Source organism: Equus caballus, chromosome 29, assembly GCF_041296265.1.
Source record: "Equus caballus isolate H_3958 breed thoroughbred chromosome 29, TB-T2T, whole genome shotgun sequence".
Classification (NCBI taxonomy): Eukaryota; Metazoa; Chordata; class Mammalia; order Perissodactyla; family Equidae; genus Equus; species Equus caballus.
Window position 1 is genome coordinate 34,290,615 of NC_091712.1, and position 16,075 is coordinate 34,306,689.

The 16,075-nt window shown below is 37.0% G+C and overlaps 1 protein-coding gene across 11 annotated transcripts in view; it reads left to right on the plus strand.

Annotated features, from left to right (window-relative positions):
* The window catches only part of USP6NL (USP6 N-terminal like), a 256,318-nt gene that overhangs the window by 116,724 nt on the left and 123,519 nt on the right, over positions 1-16,075 (plus strand). The window lies entirely within an intron of this gene.

Here is a 16,075-nt window from a genome sequence, read left to right on the forward strand (position 1 = left end):
AAGGAGATAGATGTGTAATATTTTCTCTCGTTCCTATTCACTTCTGCTTGTGAACAAGAGAACTGGATTTTACTGTTTCGTATTAACTGTTTACTTTTAAAGAGTGAGGAAAGAATTACAATTTTTACCCTAACTGGGATCCTGTGACGGTGTTGATATACTTTTAAAAAGTGCAGCTTTTTTGATTATGGAAACTTTAGGATGGTGTGAGCATTTCCTTATTGGAATATAATATTAGAGAGTTTAAAAATTTTCACATATTATTCATATTGTTTATATTTACAGTAATATGAATAGACTAGCTTTTCTTCTCATCAATTTAAATAGACAGTTGATAAATGAAAATGAAGTTGTTATTGTGAAATCTTTGAGTGCTTTCTACTAAGAATAATATTGCCAGAAGTAGTCTTTGATTTTCTAGATTTTTCGGTGGAGTACTTTTTTGGTGGTATACTTTGAATAAACAGGGATAGTTGTTGACGAGTTCAAATACAGATCAAGAAGGAAGCAGCTATTGTTATTTCCGCTCCATTCATGTGAAATTTTGTGAGAATGTTTATCTCATGTAAAGTGCCAACTCCAGTAAAGATAGTAATATGAGTTCATGAAAACTAAGAGCATTTTAACTTAAAAAATACTTCTATTTTTGGAAATTTAACTAAATTTTTTTCTACTTTGCAACCTTAGTGTTCTGTTAGCATCACTGTTACAGACGGAGTGTTTGTTGAAGACAGGTTCCATGTGTCTTTCATTTTTGAATCTCAGTGCCTAGCACAGTGTCTTGTACACTGTTTCCCCCTAAAGCTCATAGAGCCCTGTGAGGACGAAGGCAGGGGGAGCGATGGCCTGTTAGACAGCTAATAAGTGTCTGAACCACATAAAATTTTTATTTGTAAATTACAATGGTTATACTTCATTTGCAAGATTTTTAATTGGGTCTTTTTTATATCTACTAGTTCTCTCATTCTGCTTGTTTTTATGTTAAATATTTTTTGGTTCTTTTATTATTCCTTTATCTCTTTGTGGATCTTCTACATGCTTATTTTAAAGTCTTTTTCAGATCATTTGATAATTTTAAAATTTTGTCTGCAGTGAATTTATATTGTGGTTGTTGATACTGTAGGTGTTTTCATCATGTTCTGTAGTTTTGCAGGCACATTGTGATGGGGGTGTTTTTTCTTTCTCCTATATGTGTGTGTGTGTGTGTGTGTGTGCACGCGTGCGTGTGTGTGTCTTCCTCTCTCTCTCTTTGTGATTTCCCCTGCTGGTCTAGCAGATTTGCAGTTTCTCCGCCTGGCTTTGGAGTTCACAGATCAGAATCAGGTCTTGTGTTGGTGGATCAGAGCCCCGGGCCCATGGTGACGTTGGGGATATCACAGACTCAGTCACTGAGTCAGCTGGCATTAGGTCAGCAGCTTTCTAGGCCGTAGCCTCAGCGCAGTTAGCAGAAGCCTTTTCAGTCTGTTTCATAATCAGGGTGGAGTGCCACCCTGTCCCTGGATTTAAGTTCTGGCTGCTGACTCTGGCTAGGACCCTGCTTCTCCTGCAGCTCTTTCATGCACAGTTCCCCCGGGGATCCACTTCCTGCTGCCTTTTCCTGCTTGGGGCCCAGAGCCTCGCAGTTCTCCTGGCTTCAGCTTAGCTCACACTTGGTGTTCCTGTTCCATTTCCGATCCATAGAGATGTTTAGCGTGTTTTGGGGCATAGGTATGTCATTTCGGTGATTTGTTTTTGCTTTTTATCTGTAATTTCTCTGTGTTTGTTGTGAAGACAGAGGAGCCACAAAGATTGAACAGCGCTGTTGGGGGTTTAACCGCTGGTGTTACAATAAAGTCCAAACTCCTTACTTCACATTTAAGATTTTTTTAAAGTCAGTTTCTGCTTAGTTCCCTAGTTCCTCGAGCTCCTCTATCATCGAGGCACCACTTACTTCACTTGCTAGGTCACCCCACCGTGCTGCTTCTCCATAGCACTCTGCTTGCCTCATTCTAGTGCCTCTCATTCTGTATTAAAATCACCTGCCTATGCTCTCTTTTTCAGTAGCTAATCTAATCTGCAAGCTCCTGGAGGGCAAAGACTTTTATTCCTAGTGCTAAACACTGTTCCTGGCACTTAATAGGTGCTCAGTAAATAGTGCATAGATTTGGGTGTTGCTAAGTAACGTCCGTAGTTTGTAGTAGCTGTCTATGTATTACTATTTTTAAGTTTGAGCTGTTCTCATGGAAAGAGTGTGTGCGTGGAGTATGGCATAGGAGAAAGCACTCTAAGCAGGCGGAGCAGTGTGAAAAAGCCATGAAAGTCTGGCTACACATAGGAGTTACCAGGTAGTTCAACATTCTGGAGTATAGCGGTGGGGAACTGAGACTGTGAGAGAGAAAGCTGGAGGAGACGAAATCAGGGTCCAGGTTGTAAACATTTGGGAATGTTTGGATTCTATCCTGTAGGGCTTAAGGAACTATTGAAGGATTTCCATTAGGGGAGCGGCTTAAGCTTTCATTCTGGAAAAATCACTCTGACAAATAGATAGTTTTGTTAGATGTAAATTAAAAAGGTCAATTATAGACAGCATTTACCTTTTCTAGCTTTGTTCTTAGTTTTCAGCTCTTTCCAGGTTCCCTTTGAAATAGACTTTGAGTTATGTTTCTTTTTCTTGCCAATTTAATAATTTTCCCTGCTGATAGAATCATTCTTCAGTAGAGCACTGTAACCATAAGTGCTCTACGTTAAGCTGCAGTTTCCGGCGCGTTGTAGGTTTTCAAAAAAGTGGGAACTGAGTATATCAGAGTTCGTTGTTGAAAAAAATATTGGAGAAGCATGATACAGGTTAAAAAATAGGAAGATACGTTCGTAATATCTATTTGCAATAGCTAGAATCTCTAGACCTAGGTTTGAGTGAGAATGATGGGTAACTAGAATTTGTTTTCAGTATTTCCCTAGAGATTAAAAGATTAGTTGGATGCTTGTATATCTGGGTGGGTTTATCTCTGCAGGATTTCCTAACCCCGCCCATGTCATGAACCATGTAGCTTGGACATGGTGGTAATTGTACAGCATGTGGAATAAACTGATGGAGTTGTTTGCGGCTTGGAGGCAACTGGTTCTGACACTTCAGGCCAGGCTGCCACCTGCACCCCACTGCCCTGAAAGCTGAGGGGATCAATTTCTCTGCATATGCTGACATACCAGTTGGGGCCCCCAACTATAAGGCCTAGAGGATTTGTTAGGTGTTTTAAGATATTTTTCATCTTTTAGTCTAGATCTTTATATATTCTGTCAAATTCTGAGGCTGAGTATTTATCTTGTGGGAAATATATGATGCTACTGTGATGTGCATTTCATTGTGGATTGTTAACTTTATTACAATTCACAAAAAGCCTTTTGATTTCCAGTACTTAAATTGTTCTCGTTTTTCTGTATTTGCATGTTTTGCAGTGTTAACATTTATCAGATTTTGTTTTATCAGATGGTGTCAAAGATGAAATAAAGTTGTTATATTTAAAGTGTGGCTGTGACTTTAAATGGATCTTTCACATTTTTAATGGGAATTATAACAAGAATAGTTCACGTAAAAAGCAGTGCCAAACAATTTCTAGATGATTATTTTGGTGGAATATGTTAAAAAAAAAGTGCCAAAAAAGCACCAAAAAACAAAGAAAAGTGATTATTTAAGGTACTACTAAATTTCCTTTCCCCAAGTTTTAAGTTAAAGAAAATTTGAGCTTATCTGCTCTATTTTAAAATTTTAATCTTTACTTTTGTGTTTTATTTCACTTTCTTCAGGAAAGTTTTGCTCTGTAACTAATCACATGACATGTTTCCTGAGAGAGTCTTTCTTGATGTTAATTGTCCTCTGACTGGGCAATCCAGGAGTGAATCTATTGTGTTAGAGTGTTTGATCTTGCCCTTTGGCCTAAATAATGGAGTGAATTTTTTGAGGTCACTTCTAGATGTGAGACGTTTCTCGTTTATCTGAGGAAAAAGTAATGGCAGTGAATAATTTGGGATGTAGTGTATTTGTGGCTTTCTAGTAAGAGTGGGAGTAGACGTCTTCCCTCAGTACAGCAGTAGAGTAAGATTTCATGCTCAAGTGAAGAACAATTTGTTTTAACATTTGTTAGAGCAGGTAATCTTATAAATAATTGAGTAGTTGGCTAAACCCCTCAGTGGTGGCGTAAGGATTCTTTTAAGTCTTATTAAATAGAAAAATCGTACAAGAAGTAGTATAAGACTTTCCCTAAATATTGGCTGAAACATCCCTCTAGCACAATACCCTATCCAGATGTATATTCAGTTTTGTAGAATAGCTGTGTACCTCAGAAGTTAGACAGAAATTAAAGAAAAGAATTTAATTGTAATTTCAATACTGGAGTGTCTGCATTTAACAGAATAGTGAAAGAAATCCCCTTGTAAAGTATAACAAGTATTCATTTGTTATATTAAGACTTAGTTATGCTTCATAAGTTTAGATTATGGAATATAAAGTTTTAAATGTCAACTGTTCTTAAAATGAATATATGATCAGTGATTCTTACTGGGGGGATGAATTCAGAAATGTCTGGAGACTTTTTGATTGTCACAGGTGCTGGGGGAACCTGCTGGCATTTAGTGGGCTGGGGGGAGGTAGAGTGGGTAACATGTTGTCCTTGTTGAGAAGCACTGTGTGTAAACCAGCAGAACCAGGGCAGCAATAAACTGTGGGTAAGGTGATAAAGACTGCCAGCAAAAGTGGCTTCGCAGAAAATTGACTGCATCAGTTTCTTAGTTTAAGGCACTTCACTGTGTTAATACTGACCATTTAAAATGGAATATACTTTGCTTTTAGCTAATTTATCTTCTTTTTGACCACTTGCTGCAGCAAAGTGAGTAATTCTTAGTTTGATACTATGGGAAATTAAATATGAATTTAATGTAGCATTTATTATAGAGCATCTTCAGTTACCATATTTTAAGTTCTTGTTAAGAGGTGGTTTGCATTACACTAGCGGTACTTTCCAAGACCTCCCGTGGGTGCCTGAAACTGCGGGCAGTACCAGATCCTATATATGCTATACATTTTCCTATACATTCGTACCTATGATAAAGTGTTGTTTATAAATTAGGAACAGTAAGTGATCAACAACAATAACCAGTAATAAAATAGAACAATTATAACAGTGAACTGTAATAAAAGTGGTGTGAATGTGGTCTCTCTCTCTCAAAGTATCTTATTGTACTGAACTCCCCCTTCTTCTCGTGATGATGTGAGATGATGCAATGCCTGCGTGATGAGATGGGTGACGGAGGCACTCTGACAAAGCGTCAGGCTCCTGCTGACCTCTGACAGTAGTCAGAAGGAAGATCATCTTCTGGACCACGGTTGATGGAGTGTAACTGAAACCGGGAAGGCAAAACCTCAGGAAAGGGGGCACAACTGTATTTTGTATCTTCTTGTTTTGATAGTTTTTCAAACTTACGACTTTTTTTACAATGTTTTAAAAATAGTATCCCAAATTATTCCCCCTATACCTTTTACCCAGATTTACTAATTGTTTACATTTTGTGCATCTGCTTCTCTCTCTCTCTGACACACATACACCTCTATCTATGTATATAAAAGAAATTGATTTGTAATTAAACAAAACATTTTCTGTGAAAGCGTAGTTTTCTTTTATTAAATTTTATTATTAAATTCTTAGTATAGATGTAAATTACTGTAGTATTACAATCTCAGCAAAGCTTCTAAATTACTTTTGCTGGTTAATTCTTAAAATTTCAAACCATTTACCTACTATTGTTATGTATTAATGTTCAAAAGCCAGGTTATATCTTTTGTAGGCTTTTCATTAAGGTTTTTCTTTTAGATCTAAAATAATATAGATAAACTTGGTATGTAAATCAACTCCAATTAAAATTTTTTAGTACAGCACAAAGGAGGGTGACCCGGATGACCTCTGTAGTAGTTTTAAGAGACACTATTCTTAAGGGGAACTCTCACATTCCTTTCTGAGAGGGTGAGTTTTCCTATGGCAGTCCTCTTCAAGTTCCTGGAGTCCCAGAGACCCCCAAGATGTATAGCCAGTGGCTTGACTTCTGTAACATGCCCCACCTCCCGCCCCGTTTGCTTTAGAGGAACACATCTATTAGGTAAAACGAGGTATGCCCCTATTAAGCTAAATTAAGAGAACTCACACACACTTTTCGGGGTTTGGGGGCCTACTTTTGTTGCTCCTGGGAATTTGCATCCTGGTCGCTTTCAGAAGTACTGTTGTTCCAAATGCAGGCACGCATTCTCTGGTTTATTCTGCTTATTCTCTTGGAAACCAGAGTTAGAGGGGAATACATATTTAAATTAATACACTTAAATATTCATATGGTTATCTTTTTCATTAATTTCAGAAAATAGAGTTTGATTTTTGCAGTTTTTTCTTGAATCTGTTTTATTATAACTGATGTACTGGTTTGAAAAATTCCATCTTGTTTACATTAACTTTTCTAAAAATGAATTTCTATGTGAAAATGTTATAGGTATGACTTAGTATTTCTCCTTATCAAAAGAAATGTGGTGGAAAGCACAAGTTAGTGAATTGTTAGTGCACAAAATTGGGGTTCTCCTACCCGATGCACATAAAAAAGCCATTATTACGGCATCAGCTTTCGGGAAAAGAAATCGGCTTTATTGCCAGATCATTCTGCAAGGAGACGGGCATATGCTCTCAGATCTATCTCCCTGCTCCAGGGCTAGGGGCAAAATTTATGGGGTGAAGGGCAGGGCCGTCTGAAGTGTGGATGGAGATGAGGAGAAGTGAGGTAATCAATGTTCTACAGAAGCGTAGTTAAGCTTCATGGCTCTTCATAGGACGCATGTTCACAAAATGGTGGCATTACCATGATCTGAGGGTGGAGTTTTTAGCTCCTTGATGTCAGAAAGTTCACTTATTGAGCATTTGCACTGGCCCACTTGATAGCTTGGTGGTCTCAACCAGCTTGAGCTAGACAAAGAGTCCCAGTTCCTGAAAAACCACTCTTAATTACTCTGTTGATAAGATGGGGTCAGTCGAACTGGTCTTAGAGGGCCTGTGGTTAAAATATTTGTTATATGCTCTGTAACTAATAGATCTACTTATAGTTAACATCTAGTTTGTTTTTTTTAAAGTAGTATCTGGACAGCTGTATATTATCACTTTTTGTATTAAACTCAAATAGACATTTTCTATTAAGGGCATTTGGGCCTGTCAATATATATGATGGATGTCTTTGTATAGTTGTCTCCTTGTTTCCCCAAAATGTGAAATTGAGATTAAAAATTTCCTAGCCTCTGTCTTTTGTAGGGACAGAAAAATTTTTCCTTTTTCCTTTTTCCTTCTAGGTTCTTTGGCTGGCCTAATGATTAAATTCATGTAAAGCAGATTAACAGGAGAAAAACAGACAAAATTTTAATGTCACATATACCTCCTGTATATGTGGGAGAGCCCCAGGAAAACTGAGTAACTTCTCCAAATGGCCAAAGTTATCACCTTAAATACCATCTTCAGCTAGACATGAGATGACGTTGGGGTGAGGAGTCAGTTATGGGAGGTTAACTGAACCACTATGCCGCTCTGCTGTTTTTTCAAAAAATCAGCCTAAAATAATTCTTATGCCAAAGAAGCATATTTTGCGTTGACAGATTCTGCTCCCCTTCACTTTCTCCCTCAAAATTGTTCTAAAATAGCATTTTGGTATTACGTTGTTTTCTTTTTTGGAGATAGACAAGGTGACTATGAAAATAATTCTTTCTAGTCTCTCTTTGAAGCCGTGGGTTAGAAAGGGTCAGGAATAGAGTGAAAACATGGTCCCAATTCTACCCCTTACCCCAGTGTCCCACTCCCAATTCAAATACTGAGCCATAAGTTAGTTAAGAAAAAAGGAAATGTGGTATATGTTTGTATCATGACTGTGGTTTAGAAGTTAGGGGAATCAAATGGAACTGAACACTTCTTACATAGTTATCGCTTATTCAGGTCAAAGGTAGCGGTCGTTGTGCAGGCAGTTGGTGATGGAGCGCCCTAAATTCAGAAGCTGACTTCTGCTGGTATTACCCAGGCGCCCTGAAGTCGTACTAGTTTTTTTTCCTGCTTACACATTTCGAGCATTTAGGTGTTAAACTTTAAACAGTGGAATGCAGAAAGATTATAGTCAGACACTAATGTACATGTATACATTTATATTAAATTGGAGAGCATTTTCAATCACAATGTGTTTTAAAAAGTACAGTTGTCTTTCACATTCTAGAAGAATGGAAAAGAAATAGAATTTATTGGATGTATTAGTAAAGGTTTTGACGCTATTAGTAGTAAAGTACTGTGTTCGATCTCTTCACTGGTTAATCCTATTTGTTCTAATAAATGCAAAGTAAGGTAGAATATGTTTACTTGACTATAACTTAGATTTGAAAAAGCAAACATGTGTACATATATGAAGTTTTTATGTAAACCTAGCGTAGTTGGTCTCGTGTCTTTTTCTTAGGTAATAACTTTCTGTTATTTTCTTTATATGATACGTGGGTGTAGATGAGATGTGAAGTATTCTGTTTTAGGAAAGGAGGAGCTAGGTATTACCAGTGTTGGAAGAACAGTACAGACTTGCTTACTTGTGGCGATTATGGTACAACATAGTTTGAATTTGGTTTTCAAACCATATAATCATATAAATGTATTTATATGTATGGGGAACTTTGCCCAGGACAGGAGAAAACCCCCGCCCCAGCTTTCTAAGTGCCCAAGCTGATTTTGTTAAAAGGAACTTGGATCTCAAATGATTCCTTAGTAGAAGTGACTCTGCACTTAAAAAAGCTACTTAAAAATGTTTGATTTGTATTACAAAACTGGAGTCCTGGCTCTCTTTTCCCCTGAAATGTGATGATGCAAAAATTGTTAGCCATCAGAGCTTTTCGTCTGACTGAAAAGATTTGCTTTTCTAGCTCAGTGGTGAGCTGCATTCTGATGGAAAATAACAATGTTTAGATCTTCAGAGTTTTCCTTTTTAAGTTATCTTTTTCTTTGATTAGTGTGTCTCTGTTCTCAGCAGGTGAAATTTTACCTCTGATAGCATGAAATTCTACCTCTCCTTCCCAACCAGTCCAACCTTGTTTTTTCAACAGGATCAGTTCTTTATTTTATTTTTTAAATTTCTGAATATCTATTTTAAGAAAAATACATATCACTTATTTATTTTGGAACCATTTGAGGGTAGGTTGCATATATAATGCTCCTCTACCCATTTGGTATTTCAGTGTGTAGTTCTGAAGAACAAGGATACTCTCTTACGTAACCACAGTAAAACGATTAGATAGCTCAGTCACGTTTATCTAGCCTGCAGGGCACAGTGCAGTGCAGTTCCACTGTGCACAGTTTCCCTGATAGTGTCCTTTGTAGCAGTTTTGCTCCTCCAGTACAGGATCCAGCCGAGTGTTGTTCATGCATTGCATTTAGTTGTCAAGTCTCTTTAGTCTCCTCTAGTCTGGAACAGTTCTTCACATGTTCTTTATCTTTCATTATATATATATATATTTTTGTTTTGTTTTGTTTTTTGCTTGAGGAATATTAGCCCTGAGCCAACATCTGTGCCAGTCTTCGTCTATGATTTTGTATGTGAGTCACCTGCACAGCGTGGCCAGTGAGTGGAGTAGGTACACACTCAGGATCCGAACCTGTGAACCCAGACCGCCAAAGTGGAACGTGTGGAACTTTAACCACTCAGCCACGGGGCTGGGCCCTCATGCTATGTTTTTGAAGAATGCAGACCAGTTCCTTTAGAGTATCCCTCAAGTTAGGATTGTCTGAAGGTTTCTCTCATGGGATCCGTCCTAACATGTGGGACTGGTTTGGGGGCATTCCTTCAGGAAGCCTGTCTGCAAGAGAAGGGAAGATTGCATGGTGGTCTTGCCATTTCTTCCCGTTTAATTCTTCAACAGAAAAAATCCTATTTCTTCTTTAATTGAAATAAGATTCAGATCTCTTGCATAAGAACAGGATTTATTGTTCTGCTTGACTAGTTTCTGTTTTGCTTTTTTTACAAAGGCTTAAGAAAAATCGCAATGAGCTATTTTCCAGAGTATGAGATAACCTTGAAAGGAGACATTTGGTTTTTATCAAGAGAAATTTCTTTTTGCACAATTCCTATTTTGAATTATGCTGACAAAATCTCAAGCTGCTGTTGAACAAATGCTGTGAAGGTATAAGGTATAGCACTATTGGATGTAATTGTTGTGTAATGATAAACCAGCCGCAGCTCTTCATATATAAATTGAGATTGCTTCACTAAAGATTAGCCTTTTGCATAACCTGCTACCTCTTTGTCCTAATAAATTTTCTTTTTTTTGTGTGAGAAGGATTGACCCTGAGCTAACATCTGTGCCAGTCTTCCTCTATTTTATGTGGGATGCCACCACAGTGTTGCTTAATGAGGGGTCCGCACCCGGGACGGAACCTGCAAACCCCACGCCGCTGAAGCGGAGCATTCGAACTTAACCACAACACCACTGGGCTGGCCCCCTAATAAATTTTCTTTAGCTAAAAATAGAATAAATGAACATATCAAGACTGATAGAGATTTATGGGTTATCTTAGATGTTGATGTGAAATGTCAGGATACTTACCATCTATAGTTATGACGCCTAAAAGTTTAATAATTGCAAGGTGTATTGAAAGCTAGAAAATTAACTTGGAATATTGCAAAGTACGAGATTCAAATCTTGCTTTTTAGACAACTTTGAGACACATGATGCTATAAATTAATTTCCTAAAATGTCTTAATGGTCATGGTGTTTGAGTCTGGTTTTAAAGCAAATTTTAAGGAAGAGAATAAATGATTTTGAAAAAATAATAATTATGTTTTTACTTTAGTACTAACTGGTTAGTACCAACAGATACTTAATGAGCGCCTCCGCGTGTACTGCTGCTGTGTTGGTATTTGGCGTTATAGACAAGACAAGACGAACATGGCCCTTGGCTTCAGAGCACAGAACTAGTGGGGAAGACAGATCCTGTGCAAGTAGTACAGCGTTATTAATACAAAAGGGAAATGCAGGCGTCTGCAGGAGCACCGGGACCTATCCCCAGGGAGGGCAGGAAGGCCTCCGCTAGGAAATCATGTTCCAGCGGAGGCCTGGCTAAGTGCAGAGGCGGAGGGAGAGGGTTCTAAACAGAGGGAACAACATGTGTGAAGACCTGGAGTTGAGAGGTTGAGAGTAAGGTGAAGAAATTAGGGAAAATTCAGCATTGGTAGAAGTAGGTGTTTGGAAGAGATTAAGTTTGTAACCTTAGTTTGGATAAACACCCCACTGTTGCCTCCAGTTCATATTTTATTTTGCCTAATCTTGTCTAAACTGATCTATTTTCTTCATCTTCCCCAGTCCCCTTTTGTTGTTGTTTTTAAAAGTATAATGATAACATTAAGATAAATACATTTTGGAAATGGGGAAAAAAAAGTCATTGGTAACCCTACGACATTAAAGCAGCCGTTTGTTTTTTTGCGTCTGACCCTTTTCTATTGTCTGGAGAGTATATATTTTTAGGTAATCAAATTCATAGTGTATGTGCAATTTTCTATTTGGATTGCTAACATTTGGCTTGTGTGTAGACAGTTATATTTCCTAGTTGTAATTCATAATTATCGTATTCCTTAAAGGTAATGATGCATCATAACTTATTTAACCATTTCTCTATTTTTTGGGTATTTAAGGTGGTTCAGTATTTTAAAAATGTTTGCAGAATGAACGTCATTGGTGAATTTGCCCTTTTTCTTAAAAAGAAACCAACCAATGTAGAATTAATTCCTTAGGTCAGATTTATGGTATTGAAATGTTTTTGTCTATGTCTTCCTGTCTTAAAAGACTGCGCCAGTTTACAGTTACTCTGGTTGTTGGATACCAGTTTCACCATGTTTGGCCTGGGAGGCTCAAAATGACATTATGAAGTTGTTTTCAGTTACATATATTTGATTTTTAGACAAGATAACTTTTTTTAAGTCGTGGTAAAATGCACATAACATAAAATTTACCATCTTAACCATTTTTAAACGTATAGTTCAGTGGCATTAAGTAGACTTACATTGCTGTGCAACCAACTCCAGAACTCTTTTTATCGTGGAAAACTGAAACCCTGTACTCATTAAACACCTTCTGATTCCTCTCTCCCCATCCCCTGGCAACCACCATTCCACATTCTAACTCTATGAATTTGGTATCAAGGTCCCTCATGTAAGTGGGATCATATAATATTTGTCTTTTTGTGACTGGCTTATTTCTCTTAGCATAATGTCCTCAGAATTCAACCATGTTGTAGCATGTGCCAGAATTGCCTTCCTCTTAAGGCTGAATAATATTCCACTGTATGGATTGCCACAGTTTATTCATTCATCCGTTGGTGAATACTTGTTTTGCTTCCACCTTTTGGCTGTTGAGAATGATGCTGCTATGAATATGGATGTCAAGTATCTTTTTGAGACCTTGCTTTCAGTTCTTTTGTGTCTATACACAGAGGTAGAGTTGCTGGATCAGTGAGTAATTCGAGGTTAGTTTTTGAGGAGCTGCCGTACGGTTTTCCATAGCAGCTGCGCCGTTTTACATCACACAGAGGTTGCGGTTTCTCCATGTCTTCACCAATGCTCGTTATTTTCTGTTTTTTTGATGGTGAACATCCTATTGGGTGTTAAGGTGGTATCTCATCGTTAGGATAACTTTTTTCATGTGCTCACTGTTTACGTTTTCTTTTGCATCATATCCTTCTAAAGTAGTCTTTCCTCCAGAATGCTTATTGAAAAATCACAGATTTTAGCTTTGGGTGATGCTTTTGCATCTCCAAAAGTTTATGATGAAGCAATGCAATTTTTATGTATTTATTGGAATTTTATGTTTCCTTGGGGACGTGGATCATTTTGTGATGGTCGGGAGAGATAATGCATAGAACACAGAAAAGGCAGAGGTAGAAAAAGATTTCAGAAAGGGAAGAAGGATGGACAGTAATAGGTACCAAAGATCAGTTTTGCCTCATGTTCTGTTCTGTCAAGGACTCTGTTGGTGGTCTTCCTTCCCTGTTGTAATTAATCTGTTATGGTGCTTACAGATTTTATATTGGGGAAACTCTGGAAAGATTACATTGAACAGTGGAGGGACTTCCATGTTTATATACACAAGCACTTTTTGTGAATTCTATGGAAACACCTATGTCTTTATATGTTATGTACATATATTTGTGTGCATACCAACATTTAGTCTAAAATGTATTCTATTGAATTATGATTTATTCCAGATTAAATTATGATTTATTCCAAGAGATAAATATAGACTTAAATGCCTTTTTTTTTTTTGAGGAATATTAGCCCTGAGCTAACAGCTGCTGCCAGTCCTCTTTTTGCTGAGGAAGATTGGCCCTGAGCTAACATCTGTGCCCATCTTACTTTATTTTTTATATGTGGGACAGCATGGCTTGATAAATTGTGTGTAGGTCTGTGCCTGGGATCTGAACTGGTAAACCCCAGGCTGCCGAAATGGAGCGTGCGAACTTAACCACTATGCCACCGGGCCAACCCTGACTTAAATGCTTTTTAATATGTGTGTTTATTTTTGCTTTTTTGCTGAGGAAGATTTGCCCTAAGCTAACATCTGTCACCAGTCCTCGTCTTTTTGCTTGAGGAAGCTTAGCCCTGAGCTAACATCTGTTGCCATTTCTCCTCTACTTTGTATGCAGGTTGCCACCACAGCATGGCCGCTAAGGAGTGCTGTAGGTCCGCGCCCGGGAACCAAGCCTGGGCTGCCCAAGCAGAGTACACCAAATGTAACCACTAGGCCATGGGGCCAGCTCCAATATGTGTTTTTTTATGGTAATGAATTTTTTAAAACTAATAATGTTATTTGACAGCTTTGTTAGAATCTGGAGTAGGTCAGATTGCTTGGATACTGTATTTTCTTTGAGTTCTTGATTTTAAAAATAAAGTCTTATTTATGTTTCCTTATTATGACTAGAAAGTCTCTTTTCCCTCTATGTTTGTGTGGTCATCTTCATGTGGCTTTGGAAAGTCAGAAGAGAGGCTGTTACCTCACAAAAGAAAGCTTCCTTTAAAAATTCAGAATGTGGCAATTCAGAAATTGAAATATGTTCACTTATAATGTACCCTGTGCAGCCTTTAATTCACAGTATCTCTCCACTTGAGGACATACTTCCCTGTCATCCTGTGCTTACTCGCGCGAGTCATCTCAGTTGTATTTCAATTGTTAACTCTATGATTATGTGTCTAATGCGGGTTGTCTTTGGTAGAATGGAAGGAGGTTGATCACTGCTGTAATACCAGCAACTGGCATTGTACCCACCAGGTATTGTACACACTAGGTGCTTAATACATTTGTACGGATGAGCAAGAATTTGTTGCCTTTAAAATGCACTTACAGTATATAGTCAATACATTAAGAATTTCTAGATGTTGTGAAGATAAATTGGGATAATATATTTTTATTTCCCATGTTTGTGAATCATACTTTACACATATTGTGATAGTTGCTGCTGAGCTACAGAGAGTACAGAAGTTTCTTGACGGCTTGTTATAAGCAAAATGAATTAGGCTTTGATAAAATATTTTTAAAAGCTGGTTTTGGGAAAACTGGTAACTTAATTACATTAATACAGGTGCTTTTGTTCATAAACAATTACTATCATCTAATATGCTTTGAAGTTACGTGAAAGAAGAATAATGTTGTCATTCATAAACACGTATTTTGTGGCTCTTTCCAAATCCTACAACTTCAAGACTTTTTACCTTCATATCTTCTTGGTTTTTGTCTTACTTTTTTCCTATGAAAAAAATCTGCAAAGATTGTTGATTAGCTTTTGACAGTGTTAATTTTTAAGTAGCCAGTATGAATTATTAGGAATGACTGTAAAAGTACCTGAACGCTATTTGGACAGCAAAGATGACAGATTTTAGATATAGAAAAAGATGTAGAGGCAAAAGTCAACAACTTTTATTGTTTATAAACAACACATGTTGTATTTTATGTTGATGTCTTTGCAGGGATTGATTTTCGGAATTCTAGAACAAAATGATTATATCTCACCTGTAAAATTTAAGTGGAATGACAAAGAAATGAAGAATATGAACTGATTTATTAACCTGAGAGGAGACCAGTCAGAAATGAGTTTATAGTTTAATGTTCAATAATTTTTTTATTTGCAACCCAATTGACGTCTTGAGTATTTACAGATTATTTTTGTCACAAGAAATGTGGCCTGTTACATTTTTTTCTTCTCATTTATCTACATGTCCTGAAAAAAATGACAGTAGTTTAATTCTAAAATATATTTCCAGGAAAGCCAAAAAAGTTTTCTGAAAAGTGGATAGAAAAAAATCTGAATTGTTGCCAAGAATGAAGAGATGCTGGGTTGTTACTCATATGAGCAGAAAATTTTGTGGACAGAGCGTCGGGCAAATATCCTTGTCTGAGTTTATTGTATAAAAAAGTGTTGATGAAATATTTTAAAGTGTGAAAACACATATCCGTTCCAAAAGAGTATGCATAATATTACCTCATTTTTGTAAAAATCAACGAAAGAAAATACATGGATAAGTCTAAAAAGGTTGTTAGTTGTGCTTATCTCTGTTTGCTGGGCCTAAGAGAGTTTTGTTTTCTTTTGGCTTATTTTTGGATACTTCTTTTCTACAGTGAGTGTGCATTATTTTTGTAATAAGAAAAACTATAAAAGGTGTATATTGACAAAAAGAAGAAAATAGAGACCTTTTAAATTAGTTTGTAATTTAAGATTCTAGGGGGTTGGTTTGAATTATCTACAGCATTATTTGTTGTAAATAGTGGTATAATTTTACTTTAAAATAATATGATTCTGTTGTACTCCTTTGTACTTAAGGCCAAAAGAGATGCTCCAGTGAACTTGTTCATGGTTGTATTAAATAAATGAGAGAAAGAATGCAAATGAGGTCACATTTCAATCTTGTTCTTTCCCTCTTCCCGTTTTTTTCCTTTTTCGTTTTTTTTTTGGTGAGTGAGGAATGGTGGGAAAAGATTTCTTTCCTCTGCCTGGCTATTTCGTCTTTACATCATTTGACA